This window comes from Mya arenaria, chromosome 14 (assembly GCF_026914265.1).
Source record: "Mya arenaria isolate MELC-2E11 chromosome 14, ASM2691426v1".
Lineage (NCBI taxonomy): Eukaryota > Metazoa > Mollusca > Bivalvia > Myida > Myidae > Mya > Mya arenaria.
Window position 1 is genome coordinate 37,783,907 of NC_069135.1, and position 9,367 is coordinate 37,793,273.

The window sequence follows — 9,367 nt, forward strand, 5'->3', positions numbered from 1 at the left end:
TTTAATGGATAGTCAAAACGAGTGTTTTAATGGATAGTCAAAAAAAGGTCTTTCTGATGGATAGTCGAAACAGTAGTTTTAATGGATAGTCAAAACAAGTGTTTTAATGGATAGTCGAAAACTGCAGTCCTAATGGATAGTCAAAACGGTTGTTTTAATGGATAGTCGAAAGTCGAGTGTTTGATAGATATTCGAAACGGTTGCTTTATCATATACCTAAACACTGTGTCAGATTTAAAAATGTCTGCTCATCAATTTTCTTCTTGTTTTTGTTGAAATTATTTATCAATATATTCTTTTTTAAATTAAAAAAAATAAAATAAAATATGTCTTTAAGAAGCATTCCGCCAAGATTGTGTTAAATGCTCTATATTTGTTAACTATATTTTGACACTTTCTGTTCCTTTATTGAACAAGCACAGAACGGATATCTAGTTAATCTTAATATTTTATGAAACGTCTTAACAACAAAATCATAGTAAATGAAGGACGGACGAGCGGACGAGAAGCGTCTTAAACTGCTTTTAACGATTATTTAGCAGCATTAGTTGAAATAATAAAGGCACAAATACCTGAGAAGTATAAACTTTCCAGTCTGGACTGCTGGTCCATTGTACTGTTCCGTTTGGGTGACTTGACAGAAGTTCACATTTCTTGGTGGCCCCATGGTAGCGGGATGCGTCACATGTATTGTCTAACGAGGAGCAAGTGGATGCACATTTAAGTCCTGATTGTGCAGTTAGAGCTTGTATCAATGTGCCAGAAATCACACCCGGCCCTGTGTATCTGAAATAGCTTTGAACCTGGGTTTCTGCTTTACATGAAGTTAGCACAACTGCACTGAAGAAATAATAAAGATTCATTTCAATCTTGTTATTCTTATTGCTACGACGTTTGCTATGCGAAATGTTTATTAAATGCCCTGTCAGATAACCTTTATAGGGCTACCAACGTATTGTTCTTCTTGAGAACCGTAAATCTGTTCACTCCATGCACGCCGTTAGAAGCGTAAAACGTTAAACGCTATATAAATATTCAATAACATTATTTTTGTTTTGAGGCTAATCAATCCATATAAACATTATTCATTTAAAAATAAACGGGTCTTTTCTTTACATCTATCATAAACATTTTTCTTTGTAACGAAGGTATGTAAATATAACTGAACCTATCGCATAATTGAACAAAGACAAGAACTGTACTAAGGTTTCATTCAATATTCCTTTGAGGGTTTCAATCCTAAAATATTTGCATTTCGAATGCCTTTGGATCCAAAATATTTTGGTATCATTTAAAAGCGTTTAATGCGCAGTAAAATATGCGTTCTTTTCTCGAAATGTAAGCCTGCAGTTTTATGTACTTTCAGTCATTAAGTTTACATTGTAGTAATCAGTAAGCAATTGCCTTTCAATGTATGCCAAATTTTCATTCGGAACTCCTCGGCCATTTTCGATCGAAAACAACCTCGGATGTATATGGACGTTTACTATGTCAGAAATCTTTACAATAATTACACTGCAAGTAGATCGCGCGTAGTAATTTCTATTTAGCGGTTAAAGTTCATGACTCTACTCTTTGGAATCTTATTTTTTTGCAATAAAACACTTCACTGACAATCAATTTAAACCTATATGTATAACACTAAAATTAATTAATACTATTATATACCTTATTACGAACTACTTCTACTGATTTACCGACATACATCCGAGGTGAATGAATCTATGAAAGATCTAGCTTATTTGTTGGTATCCTTTTGAGTGCCCTCAAAGTATTATTGTTCTAGGAAACCGTACATCTGACGGCGGTTCACTCCATGCACGCTGTTAGAAGTGTCAAAACTTAAAAAAGCAATATGAATATTAAATGACATCCTTTGTTGTTTGGGGCTGATCAATTCATGTCAACAGACTTCGTTTCAATATAAACAAGTAAATTCTTTACATCATTTCAATGACAATTATTCGGCGGGATCATAAGTACACTTCATACATAGGTATAGAATGCTTAGTGTTTTACAACTAAACGTTAATTCATTAGATGAAGTTGCCTCTCCTATTATTAGACGATATGACAGAACTTGAAGAAATGACACTAGTATTGATTGCATCATTTCATTTTCATAACATTTTTTTTTTAAATATGTTTTAAATGAAACGATGAAAGATGAAAAAAGAATGTTACTTAGTGCTGCCTGGGCAGAATATAAACATGTATAAGAAAGCAAGCTGGACTATGATAAGTTACAGACTAAAAAGATTGAGTAAACTGGATTGCTAAACTGTTTTTGAATATGCTGAAGCAATATGCTGATGTGAAAAATGCTGATGTTTCGTTGAGTGCAGTTTGAGGAGTGAATGCAAAAAGGTTCTAAGTGACATTAAATAAAGAAGAAGATGGAACCTTTTCGCTTTCACCCCTCGATTTGAGAAATACTAATAACCCAAAAAGCATGATTGCTTCGAACGATATGCAAAATATAAATCACTATAGAAAGTATTGTTTAAGCCGTTAAGAACTTCATAACTTATAAAAGTAGTGGTCGAGATATGAACTTACATGTGAGTGTTGTTTCATTCGTGGTAAAGAAATACTTCTAACTTCGCAATGACTTATTTACATATTTTTTGTTTTTGTTTTTTTTTTTTATAATAGATGCATTGATTCATCTGGCAACACTGTTTTGTACATGTATAATGATTTGTTCATTTTGGCCATAGTCTTGTGAATATTCTGTAAATTGATATTGAATTTTAATTAAATCTTGAACTTTTTTCTCAATACAAGGGATATGTAAATACAGATGAAACCTATCATATAATTAGCAAATACTTCCACCATGATTTTTCCAATCCGTTTTATTGTCAAACGGTACAGATTGTAGTAAGTAATGTTCGAAGGCTTCATTCAGTACAAATATGTGAAGTTTTAACGCCTGTATTTGCTGTTCTCTATAGGCGTTATTGTTTCTCCGACTTTGGATTAAGTCACTTTGAATACAAATTAAGAGATAGTTGTAAAGCGACAATGGTTTTATAAGTTGAAACTGTTTTGATCTGAGATATCAGTGGACACAAGCGCGACTTGCATACACTAGCATATTTAGATTGAAATCGGAACTATCAAGTAAAACATTTGTCGATACCGATGGGAGGGGGAATATAATACACAATATTGCAACATTTCATAATATGAATAGCTATTATAGATCAATGAAATGTTCACCATTTAACTCGGCTGTTTCAATTTAGTCTTCCCGTTATTTTATGCCTTTTGAATAACGAAATAAAAACTATTCCAAACCAATATTGGTACACTTATAAGTCACGCTGAGTTGCAATAGGCAAAGCTCCCTTTGAAACTATTAAGACTCAGTACTTGTTTTCCTGTCTTTTTCTGAAGTAGGATTTTGAATTATACAATTTGAAATAAGTTTCTTTTAACTTGTGAGCAGTGAATCCTTACATTTCGAAAGATTTGATCTTACAAAAAATCTCACATTATTTTATAATACGTTCTTAGAGAGATACATTAAAAGAGAAACCGTGTATAGAACAGACGAAGATTTGTCTTACAAAATTACAACCAAAAGGAACTTACGTACAATACCTGTGCCTTTAAACATTGATTTTGAATTTTCACTTAGCTGGTCCCTGTGGTTTTCATTGTTTTTGTGTGGGTTTTTTTTAAATTTACTTATTCGGCCAGTGTTTATGATTTGATTTAAAACAAATATGGTGCCCATTTAGGCATAAAAAACGTCAAAACAAGTACAACAATATACAGTGGTGAAAGGGTTTCCGGTTTTCGTAAAATCTGCCTCATAAGTAAAAAATTAAGTAAAAATCCAATAGCTTCCTTTATCTTTAGTAAAATACATAAAAAGGATCTGTTTACATATTTGGTACCAAAAGCTCCCTTCCCTGACGCTGGTCATTTAGGGTAGTATATGATAACTCTTGGAACAACTGTGAGGGTTTGCGCGCATCAATTAGTTTGAATCCCCACTGATATCGACATATCTAAGCGGTTTAAATCCAAACGTTTATTGCTATGTTTGGTCTCCTTGTGTTGTCTGTATGTTTTGCTTCCTTTGGCCCTTAAAATGATGCCTCTAGACAGGGTTTATGTGTTTTCTGTTTGACTACTGGGCTTGTTCCAGTAGATTTCATTGTGGATTATTTAATCAAATGTAGCATTTTCTCTACTTATCTACCATATTCTTGGTATAGATTGGTCAGACATTATTAAAATGTACATGGGTTTTCAGGTTATTATTTAGGTTTCGAAACCTTCGTTTAAGATATAACAGTGAAATGCCAAAACATTCCTTAATGAGGCTTAAGAAATGATTGAAAGTGTTTACTTTCGTTTCTACACAGGTAATTTCAGTTTAGGTTAATCTATCTAATTAAACGTAACCTTAAATAGTACAGAACGCCATTATCTCTGTAAGTGTTTTGGAAACTACTATTGGAAGTTGAATATACTTGAAATACAAAAATCTATTTAAATGAAAACCTCTCTTTTGTTTCAGTTTATAAAGGTGAACAAAAATTATTCAGTTTTGACAAATAAATAAAATATTTATTTCATCATACTCTATCAAAATGAACACACATTTAACATTTTAATGCAGGTTCAATATAATATACATTTTGTCGAGAAACAACACAAACAAACTTATCGATTGACCGTTACCTGCACCAAACCGTTTATTATTCATATTTTATCTACGATATTAATATGTGACAAATGTGTTAGTGTGCGTGCGTGAGTGCGTGTTCGGAAGTGCCTTCGCGTGTATATCTGTTGGATGTTTTGTTGATAATGAGTAAACATTTATTAGCTCAATGGTGTATAATTGTTCTGCTGTTTTTTTTGTAAACATAGAGACATACAAATGATACATAAACCTACAAACAAATCAGACAAAAGAATAAATGGGTTTTGGCCATACGTTATTACAACTTTAGTTGTATCTCTTCCCAAGCGTCATTGTAATGTCAATGACGTATGTGCTTAGGGTAAAAGGTCTACAGGAAGATTTGTCATAACAGTTTTATTTATATGCCTGGGCATAATATTTTAGTAAGATAAATAAGTCGTTTTCCTAACGCTGCTTAAGAGTGCTCAAGGACACCTTCCAATTGTTTTTTGTTTGACATTTTGACGTAATGTCTTTAGATTCTAGTCGGTATCCGATTGTGAAAATACGACGTTAAAAATGTTTCATCACAATGTCTCTTTGTAATCCCATATGAACCTTGTGCCGTGTTGAGCGCTTCCATTTTCATAACATGTATTGCAGTATTTGGAAATCGTTTCAACACGTTCTACCTATAATAAATTTGGGTGAAGCGCATAAATAATGCAGTGTTAATTCAACAATTATACATCTTCTGCGTCTGAAGTATGCGACGTGTTTGGGTTGTGAATTGTCCATCTCCATTCAGTATGTCTATGCTAACCAGATTTGCGTTCACACACACGTGATACCAAGCTTCTGTACAGAAACGGTCGTACCAGCCGTAAAACTGTACCACACATATGCAGTCCATAGCAGTATTGCCACTTCCGATATCAAAAGAGTATGTAAAATTAAACGGCTCTGTCGTCTCCCAGACATGGGTTCCCTCGACAGCAATGTCGTTTCCACCGAGCCAGAAAACCTCGGATTCCATATTGAGAGACGTCATCAGGTTCACGATAAACGTGTTTTCAGCAGCATCGGTTATAACAGCGAGGTGTGCGCCCATTGCTGTGCAATTTTCACTAGCCGTCTGCCAGGTACTGGGATCTGTTGTATCGACAAGATAGCACGAGGATCCATATTCATACCAGCCCGGTCCACATAACATGGGCTGCAGACAAACACAATAGTAAAATAAGTTTGATAGATTAAGATTGTCCAAACAATTCGCATCATTTTATAAACAGAAGTTTGTAAAAAGGTATTATCAGTAAACAATGGCAAATACCTTTTTGAACATAACATAACATAATATTTAAGCTTTAAACGGATAAGGTGATACATTTGCAAGAAAAAAAGAAATTTGTTAAAAACTGACATAAAATGTATCTCGTTGTGTACAACGCATTAAATCTTACTTAATGATGCATCTCGTCGCTAACGACACACTTATCTGTTGCAGCTTTTGTGTATTTTTCTAAATCGAAATTTACTGGCTAAGTCTAAAAACAGTAATTTAGAAACAAAACTAAGATCACGATTTATACTATAATACATGTGTACAGTTAATGCATCGAGGGACTTCCACTGTGCAGTCGTCGTTTAAAGGTCTTTATTTAGTTTTGAGGTTCAATACTCAACAAGCATAATTCAATATATCCGTTGAATCATGTGAAGCTGTAGTTAAGAGTTAAGCAAATTTTTCGAAGGAAGATTTTATCAGATTTCCAATCAAAAAGCATTTACATTTTTCCGGAATTGTCTTTATTATTGCCAAAATTTTCAGAACTACCCAATCAAGAGTGGCTTGAGGATTTGTTGTGATTGCAGATATTAAAAAAAAAATGATATTTGCATTTTTGTAACCAGGAAATAATTTTCATCCACTATTTTGCATTATTTTATTGAATAACTTTCTTATTTGAAAAGATATCGCCAAGAACTCTCAAAGCATTGTTGATACTCTGGTACTCTGGGGCTTTCAGCACAAAAAAAGTTTAAATGTCGACAGACGTTTCCGAAAAGAAAGGCGAAGTCTGATAAAATCTTCTTTTGTAAATGTTGGTCAAATCCTTACTTCTCCAAATCATATCAACAATAATGTATGTTTTACTCTCAAAAAAATCGTTCCTCAAAACAAAATAAAACATGCTTTTTAGAAAATGTTTTATTTTTTTATCTTCCCCTTCCACTATTGTACTGTAGAAGGGCCTTAAGGTTTAAAAAATATATCGAGACGGTCATTTTGTTGGATATTCGAAACGGTTGTCTTGTGTGGCAGTCGAAAATGAGGCACAATAAACATAAACACAGTGTCTGACTTGTGAAACTGCGGCAAGTCTGCGGCATCGATTCTCTTGTGTTTTGTTGATTTTGTTACTTTGTTGAAATTACATAATTATTTATCTTATCATATCAATTATTAATGGGACGAATATTTTTCCAAGATAATGTTGACTGATAAAAAAAGAAGTGTTTTCAACTTAATTTCCATTTTTTGTGTCCATTTATTGAATGAATACCAAACATTTATCTGGACTAAGTCGAGATTTTATGTTATGTCTTACTAAAAACTAGACTCATAGTTTTCTGGTTACTGAATTACGAGCTGCCTATTAGTGAACTATAATATTATGTTATTCGAATCGCTAACAGTTGTGCAATGCAAAAGGTTCGTTAAATGCCCTGTTAAATAAGCTTAAAAGTGCTCTGAATGTATTCTTCTTCTTGGGAACCATACATCTGTCGGTGTCTCACTCCATGCACGTTGTTAGAGGTGTCAAAACGTAAAAGCGATATTAATATTAAATGATATCATTTGTTTTTAAAAGGTAAAATTCGATGCCAACATACTTCATTTTAAAACAAACTCGTCTTTCCTTTGTAAGAGATACAACGCCCACTTGCCGCATACGAATTGAATAATGAGTATTAACAAACATACAAGGGTAATTAAGTTAATGTTGATATAATTGATAAGTTGCATGGTATGGCGTTGTTGGTTAAAGTACTATATCGAATTACACCGCTGCTGGATTTTACAACTAAACAATACATAAAAAGGAGTTATATTCACTTTAATTAAACGAAATATTAGAACATCCAGAAATGATACTAGTATTAATTGTATGATATAATTTTGATAACAAGCTTGGTAATATATTTTACAGAAAATTTGATAGATATGTAGAGAAACGATGAAAGATGAAAATAAAGAGTTATAATATAAAACATGTATAAGAAAGCAGACTGGACTATCATACGTTACAGATTAAAAGTCTTGAGTTAGCCAGATTTAAAGATGAAATGTATTGGAATTTATTGAAGAAAACTCATTTAGGTTTACAAACACTTTCACTATGGCCTTCCTGATCACTTTTGTTATAAAACAGTTCGAATGACGATCAGTATGTAATGCAACTTAGATACTAAAAAAAATGACGGAAGTTTCATTGAGTACTTTTTGAAAGTATTCCACCCACGAATATGTGAAGATTTAAAGAACTGGTGACCCCTTATTATTTCGGTATAAATTTAAAGGGTTAAGTGTGCAGAAAACAAAGACAAAAATATAACAAAGAAGCTTTTTGGCCTTGGAAACAAAGCAAATACGTCATGTGACGCCCGATTTCGGTTAAAATAAAGGGCAAATAATTTTCATGAAGTGTGTGTCACTTATTATACATTTAATTTATCAGCAAGCAATACGCTTTCAATTGAAACAATGAATACATGGGGTCACCTGGCATCAACACTAAATACACAGTTGATTTTCGGATTCCTTATATGATTCTTTAAATGGGCGAAAATCATTCCATTTTCTTTAGACATCGTACATCAGTTGAATAATTAGTTCTTGCCTGATTTGACAAGGTTCTTTCCTTGCACATTGATTTTAGTAATACATGAGATTCTGTGTTTTTACATAGAGACTAGTCCATTCATTAAGGCTGCATAGTCACAGCTCATCATAAAATTATGTACCCTAAATCAATATGTCCTTTTCGGGCAATTATTTTCCACGGTTGTTTCGATTTATACGAACTTAAGTTTTGAGGTAAAATACAAAAAAACCGGGTCTATTATAATATTTGGTATCAATAGCTTCCTTGCCTTGCGCTCGGCAGTAATTGGGTACTATATTGTACATGTTTGACAATGTATGTAGCTGTGCGCGTATCCACTACTTTCAACCCCCATTAAAATCGTCCTTAACCGGCTGTTCCTAAACGGTGAAACTCCCAAACATTCGGCCATAGGCCAACTGAATCCACCCTTACTTCCTGCTAAATGAACTGAATATAATTGATTTTTGCATTTGTCATTGTGCAATGAAACTAAAACTCCCATTGACTATTGAAAATATTGTAAAGTGAATATAGAAAGGAGTATGGATTAAGTTTCTAATACGATTCCTTGGTTGTTTTAAAGTTGAAGTTATCTATTCTTCGCGAACGATTTTTAAACGTAAGAAATATGTTATTTAAAGGATAAAAAACAACGAAAAGAATGCTAGAAATAGGATTCAATTTCGGGCTTGATCTGACTGGCTGACAATCATAGGTCAAGGTCACCCTACGCCATATTGGACATAGTTTAGTTAAAGAGTAAAAAGGAGTTGTATTCATTTTAATTAAACGAAATATTAGAACATCCAGAAATGATACTAGTATT